Raw genomic sequence first — 12,469 nt, forward strand, 5'->3', positions numbered from 1 at the left:
TAAAGAAAATGCTGCTTGTCTACTTTCCTAAATTGTTCTCCTTGGGCGTGGTAATGTATATTTCTCTTTCAATCACTTCCTTGATACTGAACCAGGCCCTTGATACCAAACCAGGCCCTTGGGCCTTGGGTGTGATATTTAGTATTATAATGAGGGAAAAGGTCAGTGAAGGTTCAGCACTGGGGTCTACCTTGGAGCAGACCGGTTTGGTCCGGTCTTCTCTAATCTCTGAGGTAAGCATGCAAGATATGCTACTCAAGTACATAGAGTTTTAGGTGGTGGTGGTGGTGGTTTTCTTTGTGGAGGCAGCCAAAGAATACTTGGTTTTGTAGTCAAGGTTGAGGGGAACTGAGTCTAGTCCCTGCTCTGTCTTATCCTCACTGAACTCTATGAAATAATCTCCACCATAATCAAGTGGACAGGCTGACGGATATTCCTCCATCTGAACTAAGGAAACCTGAACAACTTAAATATTTTTAGCAAGATTGTTTTTTTTTTACTTTATTAAAGTATCTTCATGGTTACCAGAATAACTTTTGCTTATAGATCTTGAGATTTGGAGCCAGGATTGATTCTAAGGTTATTCTGTTGCCTATACATTTGAGTTTATATCATTAAAATGGAACAAATATGAAAAACCTGAACTGGAAACTCAAATATCACCTAAGGAACACTTATTCTACTTTTTCATTTTGCTGGTCAATTTACTCAGAGCAAAGAAAAAACTAAACAGGCCATAGAAAGTGCTCAATAAATGAGTTTTGAATGACTACATATAGACAAGGAGAGAAATCACCAAATAAATGGAAACTTACTGGTTCTTTGTCACAAAGTAATAGGTTCTGCATTTAATTTTTGCATGTAGGCCATTAGGGTGAAGACTATATAGAAATTGGGGCTTCTGCATTTTTTTCTCATAAATAGTACTATTCCCTCATGGAGACAGTAGTCAAGAAGAGGAAGATTGGGTGATTGTCTTTTATTTACTTCTACCTTAGTATACATTTATTTTGTTTCTGCTCTATTGGTTTCTTCTGGCTGAAAGATAATTTGTCTTATTGCATAAAAAACTCTATGTAGTCATATGGAGGAAAGGATGAGTATTTTATTTTTTTAAAGATTTTATTTATTTGAGAGAGAGAGTGGAGGAGGAGGGGGAGGGCCAGAGGGAGAGGGAGATGCAGGCTCCCTGTTGAGCAGGAAGCCCGCGGGGCTCCTTGTGGGGCTCCATTCAGGGCTGGATCCCAGGACCCTGACGTTTAACCGAATGAGACACCCAGGCACCCCAGGGGGATGAGTATTTATTGAGGGCATACTATGGGCTAGGTACCAACAGAAACAAAATTATAAGAGGGATAATTATATTTTACGGATGAGGAAATAGAGATAGTACAAGTGAGCAGAACCCAGATTATTTTTGTAAAATTTTCCTGTTTTATCTTTACCTTTTTATTATAAAGTAACACAGATATAGACAACCACACAAGTCAGATGCAAAACCTAGTGAATTATTATATGGCAAACACCCATGTATTCAGAACAAGATGTAGAACTTTTCCAGCCCCCCAGAAGCCCTTCCCAACATCAGCCCCTTTCTTGCCTCCAAAAGTCATCATTATCCTAACTGTGATAGCAATCACATCCTTGCTTGTGTATCCCTAGACACTATAGTTTGATTTTGCGCATTCTTAAAACTTGATATGTCTTTTAAGTCTCTATTAATTTACAGATTTCTATTCTATCACTTTCTTTTCCTTCCATTATACCTATTGAAGAGTCAGCAGAATTTTACCTGTAGGTGTTCCACATTCCAGATTTGCTGAATGCATGCTTATAATGGAGTTTATTATCTTTATCCTGAAAATATATATTTTGTGCTAATTGGCAGCTAAATCCAGAGCTTGATCAGACTTGTGTTTGACTCCTTTGGCAACATAATAAATGGTGTCGTACTATTTCCTCAGGGAACACTGCACCTGGCTTTCACTGCTTCCTGATGTCAGTACCCACTGGTACTCGATGCTACCAGTCTTTGCTCAATGTCTCTCTAGTCATCTTGGTTGTCTGAAACTTACTCTCAAGTATATTTCTTAGGAAGTGCTCATGGGAACAGTATTCCTTGAGACTTTGCCTGTTGATAACAGTTGTCTGTGCTTTTTACTTGTAGTTCAGTATTACTGGATATAAAATCCTTGGCTCACATTTTCTTTCCTTCAATATCTTCAATATGTTGCTCTTATTTTCTTCTTGCGTGAAGGGTTGTAAAAATGTATTAATCTAATTTTCCTTCCTGTATAAGTCAAATTTTTTTTTTGCCTAAAAAGCCAAAGATTTTTTTCTTTTTTACAAAGTTCAATAATTTTACTCAAATATGTTTATGTTGGATATTCTGTATGATAGCATCAGTTATATGGTGTGCTCTTTCAATATGTAGTTTCACATTCTTTTTAAAAAAATATCAGGAACATTATCTTGAATTATAGTTTTTAAAATTTATTTTGTTCTCTTGTTTGGGTTTTCATTTTCAGGGACTCATCTCTTCTTTGCCTATCTTCAATATTTGTCATTTTTTCTCAAATTCTTTTTTATTTTTCTTCATCTTGTAATTTAATGTTTTCCTCTTTTGATTTTCTGTTATTAATACATTATTTCTCACATTTATTACTCATGTATTCTAGAATAGGATACATTTGTAAAGGATTTTAAACTTCTAATTCTCTTTTTGAGTTGTATCAGCTTATTTCTGACTTTTCTAATTTTGATTTGTGTTATTATTTCATGTTTTATGTCATTAATATAGTTGGGGTTTTTTGAAATAGTAAGTTGCAGTTTTGATCTCTTTCTTTTTCATGTCTTTCTAGTGTGATTGTTTGGGATTCCACCTCGATACATTTATTTTAATTTATTTTCTTTGAAATTAGTTTTCCTGAATGTTTAGAAAGTAGTAGTGTTTCTAACTTCACAGACCTTGCTCTTCTGCAGTTAGCATCAGTGTTAAAAAATATTGCACTTTGCTTTCTGGGATTTTCTAGCTCTGTTTGCCTTCCCCACTTTTATCTGTATCTTCTTTCCTTTACCTCTCTTGTCTCTTTCTTGCTAAATGCTTCCAGTCCCAGTAATTTCTCCTCATTGTGGAGCCCCGTGCCCTGATGGGTCAGGTTTGAGAATTCCCAGACAGTAAACTGCTTCACCTTTTTTTTTTTTTAAGATTTTTATTTATTTATTTGAGAGAAAGAGAGACAGAGAGAGCACAAGAAGGGAGAGAGGCAGAGAGAGAAGGAGAAGCAGACTCCCCACTGAGCAGGGAGCCAGATGACATGGGCCAGATGCTCAACCAACCAAGCCACCCAGGCTCCCCTGCTTCACCTTTATAGAGCTTACAGCAGGTGCTTTACACTCACATGTTGCTGGAGTAAACCATACCCATCTCAATGTCTGCCACTCTTCTCAAATTGACCTGTTGTACTTTTCAGATATTATCTGTTGGGTGTTTTTTGGTTCTCTTATTCTGAACATCATCAAATGGCTTGCTATTTCCCCCTGCTTTTTCCCCACACAGATGCCAATGACACACAAGTCTAGTGGCTATTGGTAGTTTGTCTACCTGCTTGTATGTTGAGGCTTGTGTTGTACCTAGTTTCCCAGTTTTGTTGGATTTTGGTTTTTGCTATCGAGATGCTATCTTTTTAAGGTAATTTGGAAGGAACCCCTCCCCCCAAATTATGCTGCCACTACCATCTTTCTAGAATTTATGACAGGTGCTCTTTTTATAGGTAAGGAATCTGAAGCCCAAGGAGGTAAATTTATTTGCCCAAGATCACGCAGCTAGCAGCAGAGATAAATGTATATGTAAAGCCCCTTGATAATGCTGGGTACTGAGAAACTGCCTAATGCATGCTCTTTCCTTCCTTCTTCCCTGCCTCCCTCTCTTCTCCCCAACCTTCTTCCCTTCCTTCCTTTCTCCAATTCTCCCTCATTTCCTCCATAGCCTAGATTTAAACTCAGTTATTTCTGACCTCAAAGCCTCTGCAAGCTCATTTAATATGCTCTGCTTCTACCCCATAATGTGACATCACTAGAGCTTTTAAACAAATTTAAACAAAATTAGCTTTACCAAAACCTACAGTCATCTTGCTCTAACAACATTTTCCTCTATGTTTTTATGCTTACATGATTTTCAAATGGAATCTATGGATGTTAGGTTCTTTGACACATGCCTCATTAAAATATGGTTTGTTAGACGTGATACAATACATTAACAAAAGAAAAAACAAGAATCACATGATCCTCTCAATAGATGCAGAAAAAGCATTTGACAAAGTACAGCATCCTTTCTTGATCAAAACTCTTCAGAGTATAGGGATAGAGGGTACATACCTCAATATCATAAAAGCCATCTATGAAAAACCTACAGCGAATATCATTCTCAATGGGGAAAAACTGAGAGCTTTCCCCCTAAGGTCAGGAACGCGGCAGGGATGTCCACTATCACCACTGCTATTCAACATAGTATTGGAAGTCCTAGCCACAGCAATCAGACAACAAAAAGAAATCAAAGGCATCCAAATTGGCAAAGAAGAAGTCAAACTCTCACTCTTTGCAGATGATATGATACTTTATGTGGAAAATCCCAAAGACTCCACCCCAAAACTGCTAGAACTCATACAGGAATTCAGTCAAGTGGCAGGATATAAAATCAATGCACAGAAGTCAGTGGCATTCCTATACACCAACAACAAGTCAGAAGAAAGAGAAATTAAGGAGTCGATCCCATTTACAATTGCACCCAAAACCATAAGATACCTAGGAATAAATCTAACCAAAGAGGCAAAGGATCTGTACTCAGAAAACTATAAAATACTCATGAAAGAAATTGAGGAAGACACAAAGAAATGGAAAAACGTTCCATGCTCATGGATTGGAAGAACAAATATTGTGAAGATGTCAATCCTACCTAGAGCAATCTACACATTCAATGCAATCCCCATCAAAATACCATCCACTTTCTTCAAAGAAATGGAACAAATAATCCTAAAATTTGTATGGAACCAGAAAAGACCCCGCATAGCCAGAGGAATGTTGAAAAAGAAAAGCAAAGCTGGCGGCATCACAATTCCAGACTTCCAGCTCTACTACAAAGCTGTCATCATCAAGACAGTATGGTACTGGCACAAAAACAGACACATAGATCAATGGAACAGAATAGAGAGCCCAGAAATGGACCCTCAACTCTATGGTCAACTAATCTTTGACAAAGCAGGAAAGAATGTCCAATGGAAAAAAGACAGTCTCTTCAACAAATGGTGTTGGGAAAATTGGACAGCCACATGCAGAAGAATGAAACTGGACCATTTCCTTACACCACACACAAAAATAGACTCCAAATGGTTGAAAGACCTCAATGTGAGACAGGAGTCCATCAAAATCCTAAAGGAGAACACAGGCAGCAACCTCTTCGACCTCAGCCGCAGCAACTTCTTCCTAGAAACATCGCCAAAGGCAAGGGAAGCAAGGGCAAAAATGAACTATTGGGACTTCATCAAGATAAAAAGCTTTTGCAAAGCAAAGGAAACAGTCAACAAAACCAAAAGACAACTGACAGAATGGGAGAAGATATTTGCAAATGACATATCAGATAAAGGGCTAGTATCCAAAATCTATAAAGAACTCATCAAACTCAACACCAAAAGAACAAAGAATCCAATCAAGAAATGGGCAGAAGACATGAACAGACATTTTTCCAAAGAAGACATCCAAACGGCCAACAGACACATGAAAAAGTGTTCAATATCGCTCGGCATCAGGGAAATCCAAATCAAAACCTCAGTGAGATACCACCTCACACCAGTCAGAATGGCTAAAATTAACAAGTCAGGAAATGACAGATGTTGGCGGGGATGCGGAGAAAGGGGAACCCTCCTACACTGTTGGTGGGAATGCAAGCTGGTGCAGCCACTCTGGAAAACAGTATGGAGGTTCCTCAAAAAGTTGAAAATAGAGCTACCATATGATCCAGCAATTGCACTACTGGGTATTTACCCCAAAGATGCAAAAGTAGGGACCCGAAAGGCTACGTGCACCCCGATTTTTTTAGCAGCAATGTCCACAATAGCCAAACTGTGGAAAGAGCCACGATGTCCATCAACAGATGAATGGATAAAGAAGATGTGGTATATATATACAATGGAATATTATGCAGCCATCAAAAGGAATAAGATCTTGCCATTTGCAACGACGTGGATGGAACTGGAGGGTATTATGCTGAGCGAAATAAGTCAAACAGAGAAAGACATGTATCATATGACCTCACTGATATGAGGAATTCTTAATCTCAGGAAACAAACTGAGGGTTGCTGGAGTGGGGGGTGGGGTGGGAGGGATGGGGTGACTGGGTGATGGACACTGGGGAGGGTATGTGTTCTGGCAAGCGCTGTGAATTGTGCAGGACTGTTGAATCTCAGATCTGTACCTCTGAAACAAATAATGCAATATATGTTAAGAAAGAAAAGAAGAAGAAGAAGAATGTAGCAGGAGGGGAAGAATGAAGGGGGGGAAATCGGAGGGGGAGAAGAACCATGAGAGACGATGGACTCTGAAAAACAAACTGAGGGTTCTAGAGGGGAGGGGGTTGGGAGGATGGGTTGGCCTGGTGATGGGTATTGAGGAGGGCACGTTCTGCATGGAGCACTGGGTGTTATGCACAAACAATGAATCATGGAACACTATATCTAAAACTAATGATGTAATGTATGGGGATTAACATAACAATAAAAAAATTAAAAAAAAAAAATATGGTTTGTTAGAAGTAAAGTGGTGCCCTTATTTTAATGAATCCATTTATAGACATTTTATATAACCCTTTAAAAGCCTTCTTTCTTGTCTTCTACAACCACCCAGGAAACCACATAAGATAAGGAGTCAATGAAATCTGAATCTGAAAAACCTTGATTTCACTTTCAAATTTAAAATTCACAGTACTCAAAGAGATTTTAAAATTGGCCAAAGTTGAATGTTCTGCTTTTGAAAAATCTTCTAAAAGTACTATTTTGATTAGAAAACTGTGCAGCTCTCAGACACAAGTCCATAAAATTCTAAGCTCTGTTGGTTAGGATGCTTGGCTATTGATGATACTTGACTCAGATTCATTAAAAAAAACTGAATGCACCAGGAAGGCTCCCAAGGAATTTATACTATATATTCTGCCATATAAAAAGTCCAATTTACGAATTCTCCATAATCTTCTATGTAAAGCTAATCAGTAATTAGATCGTGGAGAGCAGAGTTTTACTTAAGGTATGAAGTCACCATACAAGTCCTAAGGGACTTATAGCTTTATTTTAGGCCAGTGCTTTTATAAAATCCTGTTCCAGTTTTTGGCTCTATAATGGATTTCCCAGGTTGGTGATACACCACACAGAAAACACCCTTTCCTTATTTTTCTTTCCTTGAACTTCCTGCTCTTACTGTGCAGGCTTAGTTCATACTGTTTGAATTTACTTATTGTGGTTTGCATAAAATTATCATTCACTCATCTACACATAGTAGATAATGGTTATTTGCCTATAAATCTAACAGGTACTGAGTTTTATTTACCCTCCTGCTCTGTGGGCACTCTCTGAACAAACGGGCAATTGTTCTTGAAACATTTTCCATTTATATGAGATTTGGAACTGTTTCTCCTTGTTGCTTTGTGTGCTTTTTAGCAGCTTGAGGCTCCTTCTTTCATGGTATTTACTCTGGAGCTGGTGTGAACAGAGGCTCTTGGAAATGGTAGAGTGTTAATATCCTAGAGTGTGTCCTGCTACATGTAAAAGATTGCTTCTCAAGGCTGCTGGGAGCTGCAGCAGAGGTGGGTCTTTCACAACATGTACAGATACACTCACAGTGATGAACAGTCATGCACCTACGTTCAACCTCTCATGCTCTCTGATTTTGCATATGCAGAAACAGGCCAGGAAACCTGACCTCATGTTGATTGGAATGTTGCTTTGCATTCATTTTCAGAATATTTGGAGCCTCACGTATGTTTCTTGTTAACGCTCATGTTTGATTGTTCTAAGTAGTTTCTTTTTAATTAAATAAACCTGTATCAAAAATTGTCACTTTGCTTTAAAGAAGCACAATTAGCTTGCTCTGGGGGAGCAAACAGCACAGGAAAATGAAATATTTCTGCTCCTTTATATGTTTCCAAAAATGAGAGAGGCGTAAGATGTAGTAATACATTTGACGTTCAAGGGATTTTAAATAGCTTTTGAGCAAATCAAGCACAAAGTAGCATTACTTATACAAAAAAAGTCATTTAAAACAAGCTCTGTTTTAAATGACTTTTTATGGAATGTGGTTTAAAATCATGTCTATTGCAAATATATCTTCAGAGTATTGGGCCAGAGACTGAAAGGTAAGTAAGCTGATAGTTCAATATAATAACTGTAAATTTGGAGGTGCATTGTTTCACCCCACAAGGGCATGATTTGGTAAAGCATCATACACAACATAACATACGTAGGCCTGGATGACTTCATAAATTTCCAAAAGTGCAGTTATTTGAATCTATTTCTATTTTTTTTAAAGATTTTATTTAGTTAACAGAGAGAGACACAGCGAGAGAGGGAACACAAGCAGGGAGAGTGGGAGAGAGAGAAGCAGGCTTCCCATGGAGCAGGGAGCCCGACATGGGGCTCGATCCCAGGACCCTGGGATCATGACCTGAGCCAAAGGCAGACATTTAACGACTGAGCCACCCAGGCGCACATGAATCTATTTCTATTTAACTTAACTACAGTCTCTCCCCAAACTCAGCTTGGTAATGCTCTGGCCCCTCTAAGACAAAAGGGAAAAAATCGTTGTCATCTATCTATCATCTATCTGTCTATCTATCTATCTATCTATCTATCATCTATCATCTATCATCTATCTATCATCTATCTACTATCTATATATCTATCACCTATCAGCTATCAATCTATCTATCTATCATCTATCTAAATATCTGAATCCAAGTGGCTAAATCAAGTGTTTCAAGATCCAGATATCAGGTTCATGTTGCTTCTTAACTCCTAATTATCCTTCAGTTTACTTTTTCATCACACATATTTTAAATAATGTTTTGTATATTAATCATATTTTCTATATTCTATATTTGACATCTTGGGCAACTTGGGGACCCAGAGAGGGACTGCCCCTCCCAAGGTTATCTAGTTCCATCAAGATAGCAAACATCTTGTCTGTGAGCACACCTATGATATGCAAACCAACCAAGCAGAGCCCATACCTCCAATCCTCTCCTTTTTCAAATTTCACATACCAAGCCAGTAGTCTCCCTACCCTAAATCACCCCAAGGGCAAGTACCAGACAACCAGGGACCACCTCTATAGCCCAGAGTCCACAGAAATTTTTGACTATCCAATCCTAAACTTATGCAGTGTACTTACTCTGTCTCACTCATTCCTTCCCTTAAAACCCAAATAAAGGCTCTGGTCCATTATTTTCTCTTTTCTCCTTCTGCCTCCTAACTGACCCAAGTGCTTCATCTTGTGGCCTGGCAAGCCATGGAATGTCCCTTTCTCTTGAGAACTGTAGATGATCAACTATCTTTTCAATAGCAGTTTTCTGATCTGTGGGCCTCGCCATACCTGATCTTAACAAATTCTGGGGACATTTTCATACCCTTTGGCACCCATTCCCGTTGTAGACTCTTGGCCTGTCTCTAGCCCCCTTCTTCCTATTCTTAAAGAGCTTTCTGACTCTGGACCCTGGCTACTGCTCTTTGGTGTAGGCTACTACCCTTCTTCTCATGAGGTCCCCTCTTGTAAAACTCCTATCCCAGAGGAGTTCCTTGAACTAACAGGCAATTAGACATCAGCCTGCCCCTGGCTTTTGGGGTAAAGGTGCTCCATCCTGCCAGGCATAACCCAATCTCCACTTCTCCCTCAGGGGTGGAGTTGAGTTTAGTTGTGATGTGCTTCTTGGCTGCACCAGCCCTAGGCTCTGCTGTTATCTCTAACCACAACTAGCTTTACTTACTGCACTAATCCCAACCTCAGATCCCAGTTCTCCCATGAAGTCAAGAGCCTTCGGCCCAATTGTCCAGGCTTGTTTCTGCTATTTCTTATATATCTTCTCCACCATCCCCACCCAACCATCTTTTGACTACCTAGTGAAAGTTGTACCTGTCCTTCAATCTTCTATGACATCTCCAATATTACCCTCTTCCTTGCATTTGACTATATTTAGTTGAACATTTTATCATTTGTTGTCTTTTTCTATTTCATGTGCTTGAAATTTGGACAGATGACTTGAGCATATGTGCTAATTCTATGACTTACAAGCTGTGTTAGGCTGCTTGGACATCCATAACAAAATACCACAGGCTGGGTGACTTAAACAACAGACATTTATTTTCTCACAGTTCTAGAGGCTAGAAATCCCAGATCAAGGTCAGGTAGGGTTGTTTCCTAGTGAGGACTCTTCCTGGCTTGTAAAGAACCACCTCTCACAGAACATTCATATGGTCTTTTTTTTTTTTTTTTTTTTAAGATTTTATTTATTTATTTGGGAGAGAGAGCATAAGAGGGGGGAGGGTCAGAGGGAGAAGTAGAATCCCTGCTGAGCAGGGAGCCAGATGTGGGACTCGATCCTGGGACTCCAGGATCATGACCTGAGCCGAAGGCAGTCCCTTAACCAACTGAACCACCCAGGCGCTCCTCCCCCTTTTATTTGTTTTAAAATTTTTATTTATTTATTTAAGAGAGAGAATGAGAGAGAGATCATATGGTCTTCCCATTCATGTGGAAAGAGAGAGAAAGACAAGGAGTTCTCTGGCATCTGTTCTTTTTTTTTAGTTTATTCATTAACTTTTAAAACACTAGTGTAGTTGAATATTAAAACAAAAACAATGGCAAGTAGTGAGCTATCATTATAGTCCTTCACTCACTCACTACTGCATATAAAATGCCAGCAGTGTTATTCACTGGCCCCATTAAGAGGTCTGACATGAACACCACCCCTGGGATGATGTTCATCATCCTCATAGTCTTCCCCATTGTAATGGTGACATCTTTCCTGATTTGGATTAAAGTCCACGAGTTCTACCTGGTCCATTCCATCAGTCTCTTCTACTTCCTTCCTCTCAGGTAGGAGTTTTTCCAGCAAAGAGAGTTTATCAGGAGAGAGAAAGCCATTTTCAGGAAAGTTTAGCTTAAATTCGATGATTAGGCAACTCTTCTCATATGGTCTATGATAAATGGGCATGCTTTCGTTTAGCACACACACTTGATATCTCCTCTCCATGCTTGACAATTTGACCTGGATGAGAGGTGATGATGATGGTTTGGTCGTCAAGAGTAGACACTGGCTTTTGAAAGCTGCACAGTGCTTCAACTAGCTGTATGTCCACACACGAGAAAAGGTCTTCTCCTTGCCCAGTAAAAACAGCATGGTCCTTCTGATCTAAAACAATGATAATATCTCCTGGTTCCTGTCCTGGTTCTTGGTCTCATTCACCATGGAATGTTATCTTCTGGCCATATGCCTTTGTCAATATGAATTCCTAGAATCTTCTCTCGAACTGTCTTCTTTCCATTGCAGCTTTTATATCTATCTTTGGGACTGATCCGTTCCCCATGGCCCTGGCACTCCATGCACAGAGATTGAATTTGCTGAACCATTCCAGGTCCTATCTGATGAATTCTTGTTTGCATTCCAGTACCTCGGCAATTGGGACCACATTCGACTGCTCCTTTCTTACCACCTCGGCCTTCACATTTATCACATATCACATTCTTTTACGGAGCTAGTTTTCTTGTTGCACCATTATATAAATCTTCTAAGGTTACTGAGAGCTGATGCTTACGTCTCCTCCAAAAAACATATCAAAGATGTCCATGGGGGAGTCAAACCACCACAAGCTCCACCTTCTTTAATTGCCCGTTTTCCTCCTTTGTCATACAACTCCCTTTTCTTTGCATCAGAGAGCACTTCATAAGCTTGAGAAATCTGTTTAAACTTCTCTCCTTCATTTGGGTTCTTATCAGGGTGGTACTTCAAGGCCAGTTTCCTATAGGCCTTTTTCAATTCTTCCTGCGTGGCATTAGGTTTGACCCCCAAAACATCATATTAAGTGGTTTCTTTCACCATTTTCTACAGCCAGTGAGAGGGCTGAGGCCAGTGTGGGGGAGCAGGAAGGAGCATATTGCTGCGCACACCAAGCGTTCTGGAAAGTTCCTCTGGCATCTGTTCTTATAAGGAGACCAATTTCACCAGATCGGGGCCCCACCCTATGACCTCACTTAACCTAATCACTTTCCTAGAGACCTCATCTCCAAATACAGATATTCTCTGGGGCTTCAACATATGAATTCTAAGGGGACACAAACCAAGTTACTAGAACAATTACTTTATATTTGAAAAGGAGGACACCCCAAAGATACAGATTAGTGAAAAGAAGGGCCATATGCACCCCAATGTTCA

General features: G+C 39.4%; 1 pseudogene; it reads right to left on the reverse strand.

The window, feature by feature from the left end:
- Positions 1–10,963: 10,963 nt before the first annotated feature.
- Positions 10,964–12,136, reverse strand: LOC116622727 (annotated as a pseudogene).
- Positions 12,137–12,469: the final 333 nt, after the last annotated feature.

Source organism: Phoca vitulina, unplaced genomic scaffold (assembly GCF_004348235.1).
Source record: "Phoca vitulina isolate PV1807 unplaced genomic scaffold, GSC_HSeal_1.0 scaffold54, whole genome shotgun sequence".
Lineage (NCBI taxonomy): Eukaryota > Metazoa > Chordata > Mammalia > Carnivora > Phocidae > Phoca > Phoca vitulina.